Genomic DNA, 21,403 nt, shown 5'->3' on the forward strand with positions numbered 1-21,403 from the left:
CTCTAATTTCAATCCAAGTATCCTCAACACTAGTGCACTCCGAATCTTCTAAAGCCGAGAAGCTATTCGAAACTTCAATCTGGTATTCTTCTCTTACCTGGTTCTCTTCTAATTTCTTTAAATTGAATCCTTCCGTTTTCGGACAATGAATATTACCTTTATTCAATAATAACCTCTCTCGTATTATCGCTGCTACCAGGTAGTGGTCAGTGTCACAATCAGCCCCTCTAAATTGCGTATATATACAGTGGCGGATCTAAGGGGGGCTATAGGGGCTATAGCCCCCCCTTGACGCTCAGGTATACACTGGATAAAATGGGCTTTAATCCTGCTTTACACTGGATAAACTGGATATATATAAATATTCTTTCTCTTCTCAACCATCGGTTAGTGGACAATATGAAAATTTTAAAACTTTTCTCTTTCCTTTGGGAGAGTTGTTTTATACTTTGGCCAGGTCTCTTCTTCGTAACTGCATCTAGATATTCTATCCTTGGTCTTCCTCTTTCTGGTTTTCTTTCTGCCTTTCCCTCTATCAACACGGTGATCCAATCAGAATGCCGAATAAGATGACCGAGCATGTTGTTTCTCTTTGTCCTCCTTCATTAGCTTCCTTTAGTACGGCTTCATTCCTTTTCCTTTCGGTCCATGATATCCGCAGCATTCTGCGCCAACACCACAATTCAAATGCTTCCAGCTTGGATATTTCAGCTTTTCTCAATGTCCACGTCTCTGATTCGGAAAGCGCCACGCTAAACGCTAGTCTTGATAAATCGTTTTCGAATGTTCAACGACACATTTCTTGATGTTAGAAGCCCTCTTTCCGTATTGAATGCTTATTTAGCCTGTGCTATTCTGAAACTTACTTCTTCTTCATTTTTTATGAGGATATTAGGCTTCTTAAATAGGGAAACGTCTTAACGTCTTCGATTTTCTCTCCCTCAGTCATCCGATTGCTCCTTCCTGTTCTGCTTTTGTGCAATGTTATCACTTTGGTTATTTTCTTATTTATCTTCATTTTGCATGTTTCTTCCAATTGGTCGTTCAGGTTTGAAACTGCTTCCTGCAAATCCTTTTCTTTCTCTGATATATATACAGGATGACTGGTAAGTCGATGCTTCCTTGCAAGGGGATGTTCTGTAAAGTACTTTGGAACATTTTCACCTATATGAACTGGGAAATAGAACCTACTATTGGGAAGCTGAATGGATTCCCAAAAAATTGTATATAGATATCTCTTACCTTTTTTTTGTTCTGAGTAAATCAGTATTGGAACCGAAAGTAGTAATAAATAACGACTACCAATTTAGGTAGAGTTTCCAAGTTGTTGTAGTATGTTTTCTTGAGACCAGAAAATCACTTGTCGCTATCTAATATAAATATAAAAGAGGAAATGTTTAATTTAAACTACTTCCGATTTCAATAGAGGGTTAACGGAAGAGATGGAATCTATTCTTGGTAGCCTAAAAAAAAATTACAAAAAACCGCATCTCGATATCACTTACCGATTTTGCTCTATAAAAGATCAGAATTGAAATCGGCAGTGGTATTCTTAATCACTTTCGGTTTTGGTAAAGTGTTGTGGGTTAAGATATTATGTTCTCTTCCGACCCTCAATCATTTGCAGGAAATCGTTTGTTGCTACCTATACCATTTTGTTCCATGTCGATAAATGTTGAAACCGGAAATGGTTCATTTTAACCACTTCCGGATTGGATGCAGGTTCAATGAAGAAGGCAGAAACAATGGTTGGAAGCTGAATCCGGTTGAAAGAAAACTGGATTTCCATATCTTTTACCGTTTACGGTTTTTTTTTTTTTTTTTTTTTTGGAAATCAGAATTGAAACCAAAAGTATATTAAATTTGAAACATTTCCGGTTTCGGTAGAGTGTTTGTAACAGTCACAGTATGTTACCTTGATTAGCTGAATTGTTTGAAGAAAACCGCTTCTCGTTATCTGTTACCGTTTTCATTTTATGGTGATAAATGTTATACCGGATGTGACTAATTCGAACCACTTCCGGTTCAAATAGAATGTTAACGGAATAAATGGAACCTTTCCTTAGGACACTGAATCGATTGCAAAATCCCTATATCTCTTCCCGCTCTGATACCTGTCAACAGATGGAAGGACAAAGCCGTTCTGTATATTAAGACTTCCGACAGTGATGCATAGCTTCGTTTGGAAGTCGAATAAACATACTGTATTATTGACAACTAAGTAGGGAATTCTTAATTATGTATAATATAGTACTTATACATACCTTGTGTTTCGTATCACCTTACATTTTCCTTTACAAAATAACAGTGAAAACAGAGAAAAAAATTGACGTATTGCGAACAATTTACGGCTCCTACAATGACGACGTTTGGTACATTGTTAAAAAAAACAGCCACGTGGCGGCACCACCATGCAGATCGTTTAGGATAAACCACACGGGTACAATTTAGGAGCCACTACAATATAGGAGACTTTCCTCTAATAATTTCCACCTCTGTTTACCCCGCCTCTTTTCAAATTTTCAAAAATTCTTCGTTGGAGGTACTTTACGTCACAATTCAATGCACTGCCTAAACTTCAAGTTTCTACCGTAAGCGGTTTGGCTAGGCATTGATCAACCAGTCAGTCAGTCATTTAGGACTTCTATATAAAGACTTTTTTCTCACGTTAAAGCTATCGCAAAATATACAGGATACATTTGTAACAGAAAAGGATATGTCCTAATTTTTTAGGTGTCACAGAAACATGGCTGCCCAACTCCAAAGTAATAACCTAATGAATATGTTTAAGGAAAACTTCCAAAATATCTTTCTATCAATTATTTTTGCTATGTTATTCCAAGAATACAGTATTAAAAGAAAACCCGCTTGACTGCAACTCAAACAAGGTACAGATTGCACCTGTACTCCAAGTGGAATAAGTGTAAATGAACATCACCTTGCATTTTTCACTACATGTGAGAATACAGATTTTTTCTGACGTACTTTGGAGAAAAGAATACAATGCTCACATTAAATCTTTGAAATGTAATGTAGTGTCTCAGTTCTTTTTGTTGGACTCAGAGCTAGTGTTGCCAAGTTATAAATGAAAAGGAAACGAACATTCTTGTCGGGATATTTTAAACACTTTACTGTTATTTCTCTGTTTTTGCTGATATTGAGACAGTGTTTATATCGAAATAAAGGCCTGTTAACTGCAATTCAACAAAGTATAAGTCAGATTTTCACTTTAATTAGGGCTTTATTTAGATGAGTCTAACAAGGTACATACGCGAATTGTTCCCTGGGGGTTCGTGTAAAATTGATTCAAATGCAAAGTTTTCCGTGGTCCAATGTGTATTGCTAATTTTAGTTGCCCATACCGGTAATTTGCATATTTATGGGCCTTCATATATCCGAAATTTAATCATACACTACTATAACGCTCGGACACAGAATTGCTTCTAGTTTCTTTAGGTGTGACTGAACATAAATGTGGGCATGTGCAAAACCTTTGGAACAAGTACTGCTTCTCTGACACATGTTATCCACCCCAGCCGCCATATTGGATTCAACTTTTTTTTCAAATGGGAATAGGTGCAAGTAAAATATCAAATTCATGTACAATTTTCTCGGAAATTGATTGGAGTAGTGAATTTTACCGTAGCTTGGACCAATGCTCTGTAATCAAATAACTGGAAATCTGCACACTATTGAATACGCTTCAGCAACCTTATCTAGAGCGGAAAAAAACATTCCCAATTTGAGAGAGAAGCATTAGCTGTTGTGTTCCCCATCTGTAAGTTCCGCAAATTCCTTTATGGACGGCATTTTAAATTAGTTATGGACTCACATCCTGTCCATTGGGTATTTGGAATAAATTCGCCTCCCACAAGAGCGTCCTCAAGGCTGCAAAGATGGTTGATTGTATTAGGAAATTAAGGGTTTCAGCTATTGTAAACATAGCAAGTAAAGGTAGCAGATTTCCTTTCTCGGTTTCCTGCATCGGAAGTCACAGAAGATGAAACAGTGTCTCAAAATTACATACCTCAAATAAATATTTTTATTCTTTCGAAAAATGAAATACTTACCGAAATCGCCAATGATAGTTGGCTACAAACTGTAATTCGCTGGACAAAAGACGATTGGCCTAAATAAATACCTCGTTGATACTAAGAAAAATAAAGGCTTCTTTAAATAGAAATATACTTTTGGATTAAAAGGGAAATTTTTAGTATTAAACGGTTGTACTGTTCTTCCTCACAAAGTGAGATCACAGTATTTAACTAAATTACATATGAACTAGGGATGGCCACAAAGTTCCGGTTCCGGCGGAACCGGTTCCGCGAGGAACCGGTTCTCGGAGATCCGGTTTTCAGAACCGGTTCTGGAACCGGTTCCGGACCTGGATCCGAAAACCCGGTTCCAGAACCGGATATTAGGAACCGGTTCCAGACCTGGATCCGAAAACCCGGTTCCAGAACCGGATCTTAAGAGCCGGTTCCAGATCTGGATCTGAAAACCCGGTTCCAGAACCGGATCTTAGGAACCGGTTCCACATCTGGTTCTGAAAACCCGGTTCCAGAACCGGATCTTAGGAACCGGTTCCAGACCTGGATCCGAAAGCCCCCAAAGACCCGTAAAGGAGGCATAAAGTTCACCTTCAAAAATAATGCAAAGAGGACCATGCGCTTGTGCCTTCCCCGCCCAGACCCGTTTGTGCCCCCAGAAAAACAATTTTGGTCCACCAGTGGGTGTTTAGCCAAATGAGTTGGCCAGTTTGCCTGCTTAACCAATGAGTTTGCCAGTTACCCAGTTTATTTAGCCAAATGAGACAAGCTGCCGCCGCCTGGGCGCCTGCCTGTCGCTTCCACCATTTCATCTAGCATACTGTTCACAGCTTGCCAGCAGCTCGGGTTTAGCGTAGGGATGGTCACAAAGTTTCGGTTCCAGCGGAACCGGTTCCGCGAGAAACCGGTTCTGTTTTCAGAACCGGTTCCAGACCTGGATCCGAAGAACCGGTTCCAGACCTGGATCCGAAGAACCGGTTCCAGACCTGGATCCGAAGAACCGGTTCTAGACCTGGATCCGAAAAACCGGTTCTGGAACCGGATCTTCTAGAACCGGATCCGTTCAGACCCGAAAACCGGTTCCACCAGGATCCGGTTCTGGCCATCCCTAATATGAACCATTTAGGAATTGCATGATGAAAAATGTAGTCTTAAGTGAGGTATGGTGGTCGAAATTAGTATAGGAGATACACAATTGTATCAGGAATATACTTTATATCAAGCTATGTCTAATTTCTGCCCAAGAACCGACTACAAATGTTGGAAGTCTGAGATTAAACCTTGGGAACGAATTCATTTCGAACACTTTTATATTTTCAGCGTTACCACGTTACTATTAGTTGGTGCTTACTCCAAGTGAGTAAAAGTTTGGATGGTGAATTCGAAAAAAAAGCAGGGAAATTCAGTTCAAACTTGACAAAGTAAGTGTTTTCCTACTTTGGTTTCCCAAAGACAATAGTTATCCGACAACGGTCCACCATTTAGAGTTGATTCTTTTATCTCGTACTGGAAGGAGAGGAACATTAAATTACTGCAAGTTTAACCATATTATCCGCAAACTAATGGAATTACTAAAAGAAAAGAGCCATCTGCCAAGAAAATTCTAAACATTAAATACCACAAAGCTGAAAAATTGGTGAACAAAAGTTAGTTTCGAGAATGGCTTCACCACATTAATAATTTGTTCTAGCACACAGCGCCATCCTCAACCAAAATATTTCTACAAACGTCACTCTTTCTTAAAAACCAAGAACTTAGTTAAAATTTACTCTAGTCTATCAGCCTAGTCTATCTCAAAGCCATCTACAGCAGCAGCATTCCTTCAAAATGAATAAAGCATTATGGGTAAAAATACTCAACACAAAATACTCACGAGGTGTTGGTCAATGGAACTTGGAGCTCCACTATGCGCATCATATTACAAGATCTTACTGTTCATCAGAGAATTCTTCCAGGGTATTCAGCCAGAACGGATAAAATAATGAAAAGGGCAAAAGGGCACTCGATCATCTGTGGAGAAATGAGAGGCATCACGGAACCCTGGGAAGAGAAGTTCGTAGGGGCACCAAAGTCAACGATTGCAGTGCTAATGTTGGTGATGGGAAAGAAATACCTATTCCATGCGACATAGACCACCAGACAGATGAAGTTATGGTAGTTTGAAAAAAAGAAGAGTGGTAAGTATGGGCAAGGACTGTTAAATTTGACACTCACCGATGAAATAAATGTAGTTGTTCATTCAATAATATGCTTACAAGGATATATATATATATGTATACGAGGCGCACCAGAAAGTAACTTCCCCACGCATCCCATAGCTAGGAAATTATATGTTGCGCGAAGCGACTGCGTACACGCGAGGGAGAGTGAAGTCCTAGCATGGTACATACGTCAGTGGAACTTCCCTGGTGCTCTGAGTAGCGTCGTGGCAATAGTTGAAGATGGACGTTCCTATATAGATGTACGTTCCAGGTCCCGCAGCTTGTGAAGTGTGAGCAGTGATAATTTTTCAATGCACAGGGCATACCGCCGATTGTCATCTGTGCCAGATCTATAGGCCTAACGTCATGAGCAAGCAGATGGCATGTTGTTGGTGTAGACAATTTGTAGGAGGATGTCAAAATGTGCAGTCCTGTAAGCAATCCACTTTTCGTTCCCTGTGATGAACAGGGCCAGAAAAATTTCTCTCATCGTGGTATCGTTGCAAAAATGTTAATGTTCACATGCAGCGGGAGCTGGAAGAGGAACATCCATCTCCAACCACTGCCACGATGCCACGATGTTATTGACAGCAATTTTTCCTGTCGATTGCACCATGCTAGGACCTCAAGTGCTCATAGTCGCTTCGCGCAACATATTGTTTCTAGCTATGGAACGCATTGAAAGTTACTTTCCAGATGAGCCTCAGGGTGGTAGGAAACTCTACCGACATAATTCGGGAGGTGATTCCTGACACCGAAACAAGAAAAAAAAAGCCTTTTTGCACTTTTCTCTAGGACACATGGTTTCGGAGCTACATGGTGCCGAAAACGTGGCAAAATACACTTTAGAGCGCTATATCCTCTATTTCGAATGATACAGGCAAGGCGGCATGGTCCCCTGAAAGGAATGAGACCTGCTCTATTCAAAGATGGGTATGTCACAATCCTGAAATCAGTGCACAAGGGATTTGCCAAAGGAGCGTAGGGACTCCCGGAGAAACTGTCAGGTAAAGATACGTCAAAATAGGAGTGAATGGATAGGTTTCCCACCTGGTAACTATAATTAGTTGTAACTATGTCGAAATCTGAAACAGAGACGAATTGATGGACGCGTCATATTAGGTACGTGTGGTTGCATAACCACTGGATACTGATAGTGACCAACAATGAAGTTGGGATATGAAGTGTGGGTGAATACACTTCAGGAGGTGACTCCACAACTGGAAATAAGGAAACAAGTCATGAACAGAAGTCAAAAGAGGCGGCGTGTTCCAGCAGGAACCGAGCATAAGATCACACACACACTGTGGGTAAAGTAGAATATCTCCCGAACGAATTGAGATAGTGACGTCGGTCCACAAAATGAGAAAGAATATCATACTCAAGGGAACTGATGATGCAAACAAAATGGAGCAGATGGAACTGCTCAATGGGAGTCGATACAGGAAGAAGGGGATTCCGCAAAGCAGACATGGTAGGGGCAGTAAAAAGTGAAACAGACGTATGTACTATGACGTGTTACGTATGGCTTACGTACAAACTGCGGAATGAGAGCTGGAAAAGTGGGGATTCCCCATTGCACCGTCGGGGACCAATTCAAGGGAACACCGCCGGACATGGGTGTTGGTGTAGCGGTTTCGCATCAAACAGAGTACGCAGACATTGCAGGGCCGAGAATCGCTGTAGGCCCTACCGAGTAGGCAACTGAGGCATGGAAGATATGGACAAAAGTAAGCATTCGTACAGGCAAACATGGACTGCATTTTCAAGGATGATACACTACAGCTCGTACTGGTGTCCGTGATGAATAAGTATCACAAAGAATGACACTAAATGTTTCAGAAGTCTTACAACAGTCTTACCTGTGGCAACACTAAAGAAGATGCTCAAAATGACGTCCACCACTCTGAACACAGACCGGCGCACACGTCAAAACGTGTCTGGTTCTTCCCGCAAAGCGTCAGAAACGGTTCGGACGCGTTGTTCCAACGTTTGGATATCAGATACCGGAGTAGCATAAACAACAGTTTTGAGATGCCCCCATAAATAGAAATCCAGAGGGTTTAAATCCGGCGACCGGACAGGTCATGACATATGACCGCCACGGCCGAACCACTTGCTCGAGAAAACAGTGTTCAAATAATCACGAACGGGGCGACAGAAATGCGCCGGGGCACCATCGTGCATATACCACATACGTTGACGTAAGACCAACGGCACATCCTCCAGAAGTGTAGGAAGTATCTCTCGCAAGAAGTTCAAATAGATAAGCCCAGTGAGTCGTTGTGGAAGAACAACTGGTCCAATGAGGTGGTCACCTAAAATCCTTGCCCAAAAGTTGATACGAAACGTGCTGGTGGCGGGCCTGTACCATTCCATGTGGATTATCCACAGACCACAGATGACTATTATGAAAATTCTGGATACCATTACTTCCAAATTGGGCTTCATCTGTGAACAAAATGAATTAGAGGAAACCGACAGTTGTTGCCACCAAATGGAGAAACTGAATACAAAAGTCCAGCCCGGGAGGAAAATCCCCTGAAGATAGACCTTGTACCCGTTGCAAATCATAGGGGTAGAAATTGTTGGCATGAAGGATCGACAATACCCTCTCATGACTGACATAATGCTGACGGGCAAGCTCTCCCTGGAACTTACACTCGGGTCACCGAGCACATGTAAAATACGTTCTTCGGCATGTACAGTGCGTTCCTCACGTGGTCTTCCCGTGTCATAGATGGCAGGTGAAACGTTCCGGTCTCACACAAACGACGGAACAGTGTTACAAATGTTGTATGATGCGGTTGGCGTCTATTGGGATATCGATCGTTGTATAATCGGGCTGCCTCCCTACCATTTCTATGTGCTTCTCCATACACAAAAATCATCTCGGCCTGTTCCTGATTGGTGTAATGGGCCATTGTCACAACACACTACACTATGAACGTGATTCACAACACACAATGTAGTAGTTGCCCACTTCAACTTCCCGGATGACTTTGACAGACAAGGTAGGTCTGCTCAATGGTGATGTATTGTTTGTTTGTTGTGCACTTATTGTTTCTTCAGTGCTAACTCCTTGTGCATCGGAATGACCTGGATTGGCAACTTGGGGATCCTCTCGAAGCAAATCAACGAAGTACGTATGTAGTGTGGTTTAGCCTTATGGTAGCTATAGAACTCTTTGACCATGCAATTTTCCCGAAAATAGTCAATGTTTTGCTGTCGGCAGTGTTCGAATAAACGAGGGGATGCAGGGGAAATCGCCTTCACGTAAAAGCTTATCCCCGGCTTATGTCATGAAAATAACATAGTATCCCTGGCAGGAATGATTAATACCACTGCATTGTTGGTTACCATAAGTACCTGGTGGTTATGGATCTTCACCACAGCGAAATGAAACTCCCGCCAATTTAATTTTTTTTCAATAATATCTTGAAAACAAATAAATTATTGGAAAAACAAAAAACACAGTGCACTAGATAATGTTCTGTATGTGAAACCGTTATCACAACACACCTATCTTCTTTGGGTGTGCCGCTATTTACAAAACCCGCAAAAAATGCTAAATCTTTCGGCAGTTGCAAATGGAAAGCAGATAAGTGAGTTGTGATGACGGTATCACATGCATAATCATAATATCTAGCGCACTATATTTTTGGTTTCCCAATATTTGTATTTATTTTCAACACATTACAGAAAAACTATAAAATTAGCGGTAGTTTAATTTTCGCTCTGGCGAAGACCTTATGCAACCACACTTAGCGAATATGACGTATCCACCATTTCGTCTCTGTTTGAGATCTCGACATCGTTACAACTAATTATGGTTACTAGGTGTGTAACCTATCCGTTCACGCCTATTTTGACGTATCTTTACCTGACAGTTTCTCCGGGAGTCCCTACGCTCCTTTGGGGAATCCCTTGTGCACTGATTTCAGGATTGTGACAAACCCATCTTTGAATAGAGCAGGTTTCGTTCCTTTGAGGTGACCATGCCGCCTTGTCTCTATCATTCGAAATAGAGAAGATATAGCGCTCTAAAGTGTATTTTGCCATGTTTTCGGCATCACGTAGCTCCAAAACTGTGTCCTAGAGAAAAGTGCAAAAGGACTTTTTTTTCTTGTTTCAGTGTCGGGAATCACCCCCCGAAGTTTCCTACCAGCCTCTCTCTCTCTCTCTCTCTCTCTCTCTATCTATCTCTATCTATCTATCTATCTATCTATCTATCTATATATATATATATATATATATATATATATATATATATATATATATATATATATACATAGTGGCAGATCCAGGATATGATCAAGGGTGGGGCTAAACCATAGTTTTCAGCTTGATCCAGTGTAATGCAGGCTTGAAGCCCATTTTATTCAGTTATTGTCTGAGGAGGGGCTATAGCTACTATAGCCCCCTTGGATCCGCCGCTATATATATATATATATATATATATATATATATATATATATATATATATAAGAAGGTAGGATACAAAGTTTCGTTTCTCTGTCTCTTTTAGTTTCTCAGTTATCACGGTTGGAATTTCTAAATTATATTATAATGTGGAAACGTTCATTTCAAGACTGTCGTCAAGTCGGCACCGGTTAACGTTCTCGTAGGGAGTTGCTATTTTATGCGTGTTTATGGTTACATAGAATACATTTGGGGTGTGTGCGTATCGCAACGCGAAATTACCCAAAATAAGGGACACCCTAATATCTATCTAAATATATATATATATATATATATAAAATCAAACAAGGTTATTCGAATGTTTTTATTTAACAAGCTCGCGATAAATGTTGGTAAAACGTAAGCTCTGTGTTTCAAGTTTTGTTAAAATTGCACCATACATACTAAAGTTATGCTGGAACGTACACACACATATATATACATCCATCTACTTATACATACGCATGTGTAAAAAGATTTGAAAAGAATTAGATTATTAACAATGAATATTAGTAAACATTTCGCGTGAATAATTACCTTTATAACAGTATACGTGATGTAATAGTAGTAATATAAGTAATTTTAAATTTGAGTTCATTTATGAAGGACGTAGCAAGAATTAACTACGAAACGATATCTTTATTTTCTCTCTGAAGAAAGAACTGTATATCTTTAAGAAACAAATGATATGGATTACATAGTAATATTTTCCTCCTTTGCATTTTTATCGTCCTTTGTTCATTAACTCAACATTTTTTATGCATCAGTTTAATGATATTCATAATGGCAAAGATTATCTTAAATTTGTAATGGTCGAGAGTTAATTAGTCATTATCAATAAGTATTTGAACTTAATCATTAAAATATAACGAATAATTCTACATTTTAACTTAATGGAAATTAATTTTTATGTTGTATATTTTAGGATATTTCGCTCTCGAAAAACAGTATAAAATTACTGTAAACTAAAGAATAGCTGATCAGAGTCAAAATGATGAAGATTGAAATTTTAAGTCTTCTGTTCGCTTCCTGCTGCTTGATATTCGTTCTTGGAAATCCTTGGCCACAATTACGGCCACCACTAGATTTAGGTAAGCTTTACTGGTTTTTGTTATTCTTACTTAGGGGTAAAAATACAAGAAAAGATAAGAGACGCAACAACTGTAAGTATAATAACCATAATACGAGCAGAAGTCACAAAGTTCCTGGAATGTTGTTCTAGTTTTTAGCATTTGTGACGCAACCACAATGAATCTTGTGCTGTAGGTTCTAATCAGCGTTGCCAGACTCACAGCTAGGAATTATTCCAAAACCTGATCGAAATTATGCTAGATTCTTATAATTACTAATTCAGTTTTTTTTTAATCTCTAATATTAAAAATAACAACTTAGGATGTAGAAAGGCTTTCTATTTTTTTCCTTTTTTTGTTCCTATTTTTTTTAAAAAGATTGAAGTTCCAACATAAACATTAAAACTTCTGGAAACTAGAGGTTTTTTTTTTTTTTGTACTTTCTGATTTTGTTTCTTTTTTGACAATAGCTAGTTTTCTTGTGATGCATCAATTTCATTAACAGTCTAAGGTTGTCACTTAAGAAACTCGTTTTCTAACTCATTTTCAGAAACACTAAATTGTTTTTACCCCCCCTTCTCTAAAGGCATCGGTGAAGGGATGATCTTCGGTTTCAAACTTGCTTCGAATAATAAGATTGCCTGTATGGTTTACCGACTGTATGAATCAATGGGAGAGGATACATTTCTGCCGGTTTTTTTTTTCTTCCCAAGACTAACTTCTTTCTCATCTCCAGGTTTTGCGGCTCTTTGATAAACTTGCTGAAATTATGCTAGATTTAGGCAGGATGCTAAAAGCAAGATTCTAGATGCTAAAGACAAGCAAATTATGCTAGATCTAGCATCATTATGCTAGATCTGGCACCATTGGTTCTCATTGTGAATTTGACAAGTTATGAACACGTCTTTAAGAGGCAGTGTACGAAAAGTGTAGCTAAATGGAGGAAAGTGTAGTGATCAGTTCAAGGATCTTATAAAATAGAGGATCTGCCCTTACAACAAAATCTTGAAGCCATACGTCACAGTTCTGCCACCCCTACTCTGCCCACTCCGCCCAATAGGATTACAATGTTTTGAGCCAACAATCATGACGGAAAAGAAAGTAGCCAATCACACGATGGTAGAAACGAGAGTAGCCAATCAGACGTGTCGATGCTCGGTTGTTTTTTTGGCTTCATCGATTTAAAAGGATGAAGATACATATGGGCAGATCCTCTATTTATAACATCCTTGGATCAGTTGGTGGAGCAACGCGCAAACATCAAGTTCATGCGGAAATTGGGATTATTTGATTCAGAGAGTTTCATAGCATTCAAAACAATTTATCACCATCGGGTATTTGGCTCTTCCCAAAGCTAAAAATGGTCCTTTTTCGTTCAAAACCAATGCGACGACGGATGAACTTCGGAAGGTACCAAAAAAGGCGTTTTGTCGGTGTTTTCACCAATCGCAAGAGCGATGCAACGAGTGTGTGTGTGTGTGTGTTCCGAAGATGCCAACTATGATGGCGATTAAGTTAGTGTATACTTATATTGTGGTAATTAAGAGCTATAACAGAATTCCATGACCTTTTTGACTCCCCTCGTATAAAACTAATATAAATGTTCACATTTTTAAGTGATAAGTAGTCATTCCACATTCAATGGCTCGTAAGTCGAGAACGAAGAACCTGTACAATGTAATATTTGATATGTCTACTAAGCTTATCAAGGTTTACTACTATGCTATCCTTGGTCCCGCTCGCATGAATTTGGTTCAATTCATACGGTACATATGCTGTCCATGATTTTTCAGAAAATTTCAGTGGCGAACAAAAATTGAGCGACTGAAACTCTGTGTAATTATTCTGTCTCAAAATCTTCAAGGTTGCTTTTATCACTATTGTCTAAATTTGACATTGTAGTATAGATCATGGCGAAGAAGGAATTAAGAAAAAAAATACCATGTTACTGACGATAGTATTGAGTTAACAAAATGAAAATATTTTTCATAAGCTCATTTGGGCCATATTGCGACTTAACTTTGAACTTTGTACTTTATGAGTCATGAGTCATATCAATATAGATATTAGGATTTTGAATTAACATTTAGTTTTCTGTAAAGTGGACAATATTTGCATAATCATCTTCATAGGTATTCTGCCATTATTGGCAGGTCACTTGCTTCAACTGAGAAGCTTCCATGCTGCACGGTCTTCCGCTAATCTCCTCACGTACGATTTTTCTGTTTTGATATCGTCCATTAATTGTAATCTCCTTCGCCCCTTCCTTCTCTTTTCTAGCACCATACCCTCTAGCACGTACTTCATGATACGGTTCCCTCTTAGCCAATGTCCCAACCAGTTTATTTTCCTCTTCTTAATAATATTTAAAATTGTTCTTCTTTTACCACCATATCTAACATTGACTCAGCTAATTCTCTTGATTCTTCTCCACACCCACATTTCGAAGGCTTCCAGTTCTTTTTCATCATTTTTGCCTAATGTCCATGTTTCCGACACATACAGTACAATACTCCATACGAAGAATTTTATGGTCTTTTTCTCAACTCGTTATTCAAGGTCCTAAAAAATAATATTTTCTTCCTCCTAAGGCTTCTTTCGCCATTCCTATCTTTCCTTTTATTTCACTTCACATTTCATATCATTACTAATAATGCTATCCAGGTATCGAAAACTAGTCACCTTTTCTTTTTCTCCCTTCCTACTTCTATATTTGACACCAAGCCCTTCGTTCCAATCGTCATGACTTTTGTCTTTCTAACATTTATTTTCATCCCATATTCTTCACAGCTCTTATCAAGTTTTCTAACATGTCATTGATTTTCTCTTCAGATTCTGCGCGGTGGCTCAGTGGTGGAGTGTTCACCTCTGGTGCGTGGGATCTCGGATTCGATCCCAGCTCCTGCCAAGTGAACTTCGTGTTGGACGAACACCGTGTGCTTGGGTTTTCTCAGGGTTCTTTCGTTTTCTCCCACTTTCCTCATTCCACTACTTCATTCATTCATTGGTTTTCAACTTCACAAATATTTGAACATCACTTAAAAAAAAAAAAAGAAAGCAAACGGCCTTACACGTCTCCCTAATGTTGAAGACAGATTTGTGCCGCTGACTATAAGACCACGTTTCTTCTCTTTTTTTTTTTTTTCAAATTCTTCATTCGAAAGATACGGGATTATCGTACATTCGCAGATCTAATTAAGATCAATGCTTATACATTGTGTAGTTGCTTTCATTAATGTGGTAAAGGAGAATGTGAAAGTAAAAATGTCGTCCTGATTAGAGTTAATTGAAATTTTAAATAAAATTATTAGATTTGTTTTCTAGAAAGTCGTTATTTGATTTGATTTTATAGTTAATTACCACATTTCTTGGGGAACAACAGAAAAATCAATCTTTTAGAATGTTATTTAACAAGGATTTTAGGAATGATCCAAAGAAATGGGTCAAAAGGTTGCGATCTTGGCCAAAAATTAGTTTTTGAATCAGGGACCACAACATTTTTGAACGCCCCCTAAATTGAGTTTTCGTATGTTTTACGGAATAAACACATTATACTAAGTTAAGTGATAGTTTGGGTTTGGCTACACTGTATGTAGTTCTTCAGATATAAGGCCTACAAGAAAATGTTTGTCTGAAATATATTGGATCTTTTGATCAAAAATAAAATAAAATAAAATAAAATAAAATAAAATTAAATTAAATTAAATTAAATTAAACTAAAATTCTACCTTTATACTTGAACGCTGCGGTCTTCAGGCATGTATACTTATCAATGAACGATCGGAAAAGCAGAAAGATATAAAATGTTGTATGTATGTATGTTCCAACATGACTCTGGAACGTCTGGAGCAATTACAACAAAACGTGATACACATATGACTTACGATCTGAAAAAGAAAGAACACTATCAAGACCCGCTAGGGTGAGGTGAAAAGGAGTGACCTGTAAAAACAATCGAAAACGTCAGATAGAAATGTTGAATTTTAGTTTTCGAGTTCCCCTGATGAACACTGACTCTTCCGATCCCATTTATGCCCAAGTTCAACACGCATTGGGACTGAAGTGAGAAATAAAGTGTAAAAGATGACTGAAATTAGTGTCCAATCAGTAGCTTTCTAGATCCGGAAAACGGCTGACAAGTTTGAATCTCTTTTATAAGGATTTTTTTATGATATCACTGATTGAAAGGCATAGGGGGGTAGAGTGTTAAAGAAATTTATGCCAAAAATAGAGTCTTCGTTGAAAAGTGTCTTTTAACAAACAATAAGATTCATCTATTCCCTTATTTATTGGTTCATATCCTAGTTTCTCCTTTCAGCTCAACCTTTTTTAGCATTCGTATAAAAAGTTTCCAGTTCACTCAGCGGAAAGGAGAGTTTGCGCGTTTGTTGCAGGAGACCCAGGTTCGATGCCTGGTATGAGCTCACCCAATTCGAATCCTTGATTAAGCTGTAGGGAGCTCCCTTGTAGTTGTATAATTAGATACGTGCCGTTGGTGTGGGAGACAAAAGTTCAATTCCCAGTGGAGCCATGTAATTCCAATCTCACGTTAAGCTGTAGGTTCACGTCTCATACAGTCTCAGTGCTGAAATAATTTTAACACTCAATCTAAGGAATAACCTATTGGTTTAAAGCCCTTTCTAAGTGAACAAAACGTGCATAGTTTGTTACTCTGTGAAAACCTTTTGCCGATTACTCACAGTAAAAAAATAATCTCATATATTTTGCTTTGTGACCCAGGGTGGCTGTGGTAGACCTTTCACCTCTGGTGCTTGGGGCCCTTATTCGATCCCAGCTCGCACCAAGTGAACTGTGTGGTAGACACACACCGTGTGCGTGGGTTTTGTCGGGATTCTCACCTTTCCTCCCACTTTTTCATTCGACCGTTTCATTCACTTCTCATCATCACTATCTCCTTTAGCCTAGCTTGCATAAACGTGGGACGTAAGATTTCTTTTTCATTTTTCAAGAACATCCAATTATTTCCTTTCAAAGTTTTAAAATACTGAAAGTGAGATTTGTATTCCTAGTCAATCGAAAGCAAAGTCCTTGCTTCGACTGTCGTAACATTGCATAGTAAAGAAAGCTTAAACTAGGAATTCAGTTGTCAGTTCCAACTTCAAATAAGTTTTTGCAAAATAGTTTTTCTTTAAATATTAGTTGGGGTAAATTATGTAAAAAAGAAAACTTCTTATGTATTTTTTTTTTCGTTTCTATATTAGTATACATATAAATGGAATATTATTTATTCAGGGCTAGATTAACCCATCTGGAGGCCGGGGGACTAGAAAAAGTATGTGGCTCCTGCTGAGTTTATCTAATACATTTCTGTAAAAGTACAGTAGGAAAGTTAAGGGAATATGTTTCATATTTTCTGTCATATTTTATTTTATGATGATGATTGTATCTCCATGATTCTCTTTAGATAACTAGTTGAGATTTTGATCAGAGTGGAGACTCCTGTCCACATGGAGATCCCTCTTAATCCAGCCCCGTATTTATTCATACAATGTTCATTCATGTTAATCAGTGTTAATCCCAAACAGATAGTTTAAACTGTTTAAAATGGCTTCTGATGTAAGTTTCAACTGTGACTAGTTACTTTTCTATCAGGTTAATTGCATGATTATAACTATTTGTTACAGACTGTATAAATTAGTAAAAGTTGTCCATTACAGAACTTATGAAGTACTATCACAATATTGTTTTGCTTCGAGCTTGATATTCTATTTGGTGGTATAACCCTCTCTTGAAGTAATAAAATTTAGTATTCGTTTGCGAGAAGTTGTTCAGACTAATTTTCAACAAAATAATTTAAAATACTTAAAAAAAATCGAGAAATTCAAAACGAGGCTAGACTTGTCAGGTTGGCTGTCTCTTTTCTCGCCTCGAATTCCATACAGCGTATGAGCTCCTCCTTGGCTCAGCGGTTAGCGTACGCGCCTTTGGCGCGGGAGACCCGGGTTCGATTCCCGGCGGGAGCTCATGTGGTTCTGATTCCACGTTAATCAGTAGGTCCACGTCTCATATAGCCTCGCTGCTGAACGGGACATAAACTCAAAATCAATCAATCAATCAATCCATACAGCGTATCTCATTTCGTGGGCATCGATAGTTAGCAACCATCGTGCGTGACACTTGGAGCTCCTCATTTTGAAGAGGATACCTTTCAGGGTGACAGAATTATGTTATAAGTTATGATTACGTTTCTAACAAGTAAGAAAACAGTTTAGTGATCCAGATCCTGTAGTAATTTCCTTTAAAAAACTCCTACATTATTTTTGTTCTCCATAAATCATAGTTTCTCTGTCATTTATAGATTGTGGAAGAAATGAAGAAGTGGCTCTAGCTGGAGATCCAAAATGTGACACGACATGCGGAGATCTTCTATACCATGTACCACGTCCTTCTAAGATGTGCAAACCTATTGCAATGAATCGATGTGTGTGCAAAAAAGGCTACGTCAGAATAACAGAATATGGATATTGTACCGAAATACGTGCATGCTTTACGTAAGAAAAGGTAAATTATGGTTTCTATTACTTCTGGTGTCGTGGTAAGTAGAAGCAGGTGACTTCCTTTAAGTGACTTCATCAATGTTAATTATTATTTTTTCATTTATGTGTTTAATATCAGATACAATATGTACGCTATTTTATAGTCAAACATATAACAAGGATAACGGAAAAAATCAACACTTACCTAGCAATACTATCAATTTAATTTTACACAAAATAAATCGGAAAATTCTTTCAGGGATAAACATATCTATGATAGATGGAAATGTGTTGAATTCAGTCGGAAAAGAATGAGAAAAAACGAAATGAAAGCTTTGAGTTTAACGTCCCACAGTTATGTTCTTTAGGCTAAGGGAGACTATGATTAAAGTACAACGGTACTAGGGTACTACACGGTTAGGTGGTTAGAGATAATATGTTACGTCAATGAAAGATTGGAAATTGGATTTTATATTTTATTACAAAATAGATGACGATGAAAAGATGAATGAATGGGATGAAAGATCCGGAGTTCTAAAAGGGGATAATTTAAATTTTTAACTAGACCGGTCTACACATTGACCTGAAGGGTCTCGGTTTATGACCGGGTGTCTCGTTAGCTGAAGGCTGACCAAATTGAGACAAATGAATTAAAACATGCCAATGCAAGCCTATGTGTAGGAATAGAGTATTAGCTTCCTTTCTTCTCAAATGAACCTCTTTGAGAAATAAATCAAAATATGGTTTTGCTTACTCACGTATCTCTCGGCTGGATGCTGTCCAATGAACTGGGCTAACTATTGACACTGTTGTTATTGGAACTCATACGACGCACTATGCACTTGTATTCGGTTGTTGAGGTCCTTGGTTCAAACCCGCCGGGAAACTTTTCCTCTTCTTTTCTTGTGGCATCGCCTCGTAGACTCGCTGGGCCTCGCTACTCGGCTTGGAACCTTCTGGTCCAGGGTTCGAACTTGGCTGGCGGCTGTCCTCGGCGGAGCTGGTCTGGGTCTGGGAAGTCTTCCCTGGAAGTTGTCTCAGGCAGAGACGTTTCTGGACACTTGGACGTAGGCCGGATCACCTACTTGGACTTCTGGTGCTAGATGCTACATCACCGAAGTATTGGCGTCGGGTCCTTTCTTTCGGCGCACAGAGCGACGGCGTTGACACTCTATTCACTCGTGTTGAATTGGACCAGTAAACTTTCTAAATTTGAGCTTATATATAGATGAGTATCCTAGTTTACTCATATGAGTTTTTATTTTAAGTCGGTGAAAGTGTGTTACTGTGACATCCGTGTCCCTATTTCCGGAATAACAGTCTATTCTAAAATCGCAAAGGATGCTCACAGTTCCAAACAAGAAATATTAATTTCTTAATAATAAAAGGTGTTTTAAAAATAAACTTATAATTTTGCCCATTCTGGCTGCATGTTCGCTATAAAAGCAAGTGAATAATGATTGTACAATTGGAAGAGTGACAAAGTGGGAGGAAACGAGAAAATCCACGCATACGATGTTGTCCACCATAAATTTATTTGCCTAGGGATCGAACCAAGGACCTCTAGCACCAGAGATAAGCACTCTACCATTTTTCTTTTAACTTTCTATTTCACATGAATGTTGACTAGTACATTGTATAACACAACAAATCAAGAGAAATAAGTCACTACAGAGAAAAAATAACTAGATTATTATTGGACAAGCAAAATGCGTAAGAAGTTTTCAAACTTTTTTTTTGTCTCTATTTAAGGAGTTACAATTTTTATTCGCTTTATATTTTCCGCCGCGAGAATCTCGTGTTATGATTTGAGAACTATATTCCACCTGAGTATTCTGGCGCGATTTAGTTCGTCTTTTTCTGGTAGCAGTTAGCGGAGCAACATCTTAGATCCAAGTGATGGAGTGAAATTCATAAAAGGAATCGGATTTTTTATGATGTAAGCAGGTAAAATAGTTGTAATTAATAAATTAACACCTTAAAAGCTGAATGGAGTCGTGAACTGTTAAAATACTACAGGGAAACTAATTAAAAATTATAAAATATAGAATTCAGCTCTGAGACGCCATGTTTATAACTATAAGTACTGTGGCCAGGAGTGAAGGAATAGTGAATTGGTTTTCTGCTGTTGTAAGCTCTCCAAATTAAGATTTAATGATTTAAAAACGTTTAGGATATCCCTTTTGCCCTCCCAAATTCAATTAGGGTGCGATAGCCTGTCTAAGTATAGTTCTGTGTATGTAGTTCATGTGATTTTTTAAACATGTCTGTGTATGTAGGCTCTTTTTAGTGGCGTTAAATTTCACTATGTCAGTGTAAACTCTAACAGGGACTTCCATTTACTCTTAAATTGACCGCAGCTTCCAATTTAGAATGGGATGAATAATTTCGTAAAGGTTCCTTTCCCCTTAATAGTTTCGATATGTCCCTTCGGGTTCATTAACAATAATCTTATAGGCCTAATTGAAAACATCGGGCTCTGACTATTCCCTTTCCTTTTCAGTATCAGAGCCGATTCAGAATGTGGTGATATTTAGTGGATTGTTTACCATATACCTGTAGTAGTTAATTATGTGTAATGATATGTATTAGTATGTGTATTTTTGCTTCGTTTGTGATGAAACATGTATATATTGATATGTATGGAAATGTTATTAATTTATTTAAGGACAGTGTATTGTTGATTCGTAACTACTCATCTCTTCCTACTTAACATAATAAGTAAATTTGTCCGTAATGCAAATCTATAGTGATTCTGAATTGTTATCTCATAATATACAACGCGTAGCTTGCTATGAATATAGTACAAAGCGTGTTCAGTAGTACAAAACTTATTTTATACTACAGCGCCACCTCACGTCATATAAACAATTACCCGCCGTTAGTGTTTTGTTGCCCCAAGATTTAAGAAAACAGTTCATCTTAAAATGACCTCATTTTTCTGATTATTTAGAAATATGTCGCAGCTTCGGTCAATATGAGTGGGCAAATTAATGAAATACGTTGCATATTAACTATATTGAAAAGTACAAAACATTATGTAGTTTCGTAATTAAATAATTAACGAAAATGAACTTCACGTTCGTGCTTACACATAAACCAACATATATGACTCAATTCCATCG

At 38.2% G+C, this 21,403-nt stretch overlaps 1 long non-coding RNA gene across 2 annotated transcripts in view; it reads left to right on the plus strand.

The window, feature by feature from the left end:
* Positions 1 to 21,403, plus strand: part of LOC145660712 (uncharacterized) — a 49,624-nt gene that overhangs the window by 16,103 nt on the left and 12,118 nt on the right. For both annotated transcript variants that reach the window (XR_014126866.1, XR_014126867.1), the window contains exons 2-3: positions 11,637 to 11,802; positions 18,101 to 18,303. This is a non-coding gene — a long non-coding RNA (uncharacterized LOC145660712). The remainder of the gene's footprint in view (positions 1 to 11,636; positions 11,803 to 18,100; positions 18,304 to 21,403) is intronic.

Source organism: Thermobia domestica, chromosome 9 (assembly GCF_964235325.1).
Source record: "Thermobia domestica chromosome 9, izTheDome1.hap1.1, whole genome shotgun sequence".
Classification (NCBI taxonomy): Eukaryota; Metazoa; Arthropoda; class Insecta; order Zygentoma; family Lepismatidae; genus Thermobia; species Thermobia domestica.